The 2,017-nt window shown below is 41.3% G+C and overlaps 1 protein-coding gene across 1 annotated transcript in view; it reads left to right on the forward strand.

The window, feature by feature from the left end:
• FBP1 (fructose-bisphosphatase 1) overlaps positions 1-2,017 on the forward strand; it is a 35,909-nt gene that overhangs the window by 22,111 nt on the left and 11,781 nt on the right. The window lies entirely within an intron of this gene.

Genomic DNA, 2,017 nt, shown 5'->3' on the forward strand with positions numbered 1-2,017 from the left:
AAAAAAAAAAAAAAAAAAAGAAAATGAGATTTTGAAAAAGGAGGCAGTATGGGGTCAGTATAGTAATGATACGATGTGAACTGAAAGTTGGGAGTATATGACGACAATAGAGATTATTACATCAAAACTGTCCTTTAAGTCCCCCAATGAATGGTCATCAGCTATGAGCCCTGGGCCGAGTCCAGCCTGTGGCCTCATGTGTACAGCCTGTGATGTGAACAAAGGATAACCATTTTGTGTTTTTAAACAGTTGGAAAAAACCCTAAAGAACAATGTTTCATAATCCATTTAAAATTTTACTCTTCATGAATGAAGCTTTAATGCGCACATGGTCACATAGTCACACTCATTTGTTTGCATACTGCCTTTGGCTGATTTTCCGCTACACTGCCAAAGTTGTGCAGTTATGATAGAGAGTGGCGCATAAAACTTAAGATGTTTACTATCTGTCTATCCGTAGAAAGTTTCTGAGCCTTGCTGTAAGTCGTAGAAAGCACCCTGTACCGAATGAGAACTGAGCCCTGCCGAGAAAGGAGAGAGAGAGAGAGAGGAGAGAGAGAGAGAGGAGAGAGAGAGAGAGGAGAGAGAGAGAGAGGAGAGAGAGAGAGAGGAGAGAGAGATGCTCAATTATACAAATAAGTAAAAAATAGAAAGAAAACCCATTTGCCCATCAGGAAACATGATAAAATCCAAGGTAAGTCCTCTTAGTTTTAACTTGTGTTTTACTTTTTTAAAAAAAATACATTTTTTATTTTAACAGCTTTTGAGTAGTTTTTGGTGACATGAGTGAATTGTATAGTGGTGAAGTTTGAAATTTCAGTTTGCACCTCAGGGAATAGTATATATTGTATCCAATAGGTAGTTTTTTTTTAGCCCTCACCCCTTCCCACCACCCCCTTCTAAGTCTCCAAAGTCTAGTATACCATTCTCTATTCGGCTCTTCTTTATTTCAGAAATAAAACCTCACAGGCTGGAACCAATGAAGCAGTTTGTTCAGCTGAACTCTGTTCTAGGACACAAAGACGTTAACTTAAGAACTGAGACCCAAATTTGCACTTTATCTCTAAACGTGACTTATTGTCTAGTATTATACATAATTTCCTCTCAAATATGTGGAAAGTAGACCCCCCCCTCCATGGCACAGTTATCTTTGGTCATTAGAACGTATTTTGCTTTTATCTTGGGTAAGGGGCAGATCCACATCAAAACCACTTTGAGGAATAGAAGATTCCAATTCTCATACCAGAAAGGCAAAAAGGCAACAACAATTCATCCATTTTCCAGGTCATGCCAAGGAACAAACCATTTCTGTTGTAGACATGCAGGAATGCAGTTTGCCTTGCAAAGTATCAAATCCATAGCATTGAAAGAGAAGTTTGTAGCAAAGTGCTTCCCTGCAGAGGAAGACCTCAGGCTAATTAGAGTTAACCACAACTAAAGCAGTGTTGATGTTTGCTAACCCCATTCTCCATCTCAGTCCCCCCAAATAATACGCTTTTAAGGAAAAAAAAAAAACCCTGGGAAATTGAGAGACATTGGCTATCAACCAGAAAAAATCAAACCAGCTTGCAACAGCAGCTTGAATTACGAATGGTAGAATTATCAACAGTAAGTCTCAGCTCTCTTCTCAATAAGCCAGAAGTGACTTTATGAAAAGACAGTGAGGGATGATGAGTCTGACACAGAGCTCTAAGTCATTTCTGGTTTTGGAAGCCTTACTGATTGCTTGAAACAGTTAAAACCAGTTGAGCGGTCATGAGGCATAGACATCGACATCTGTAATGCTTACAAGCGGATTTTTCCTGCTTTCTGCAGAGGTGATGGTTGGCTAGCCGCTGCCTCCTCCTCCTCCCCCTTCTCCTCCTCCTCCTCCTTCCTCCTCCTCTTCCTCCTCCTCCCTCCTACTCCTCCTCCTCCCTTCCTCCTTCTCCTCCTTCCTCCTCCTTCTCCTCCTTCCTCCTCCTTCCTCCTCCTTCTCCTCCTTCCTCCTCCTTCTCCTCCTTCCTCCTCCTTCTCC

This window comes from Cebus imitator, unplaced genomic scaffold (assembly GCF_001604975.1).
Source record: "Cebus imitator isolate Cc_AM_T3 unplaced genomic scaffold, Cebus_imitator-1.0 Scaffold196, whole genome shotgun sequence".
NCBI classification, from domain to species: domain Eukaryota; kingdom Metazoa; phylum Chordata; class Mammalia; order Primates; family Cebidae; genus Cebus; species Cebus imitator.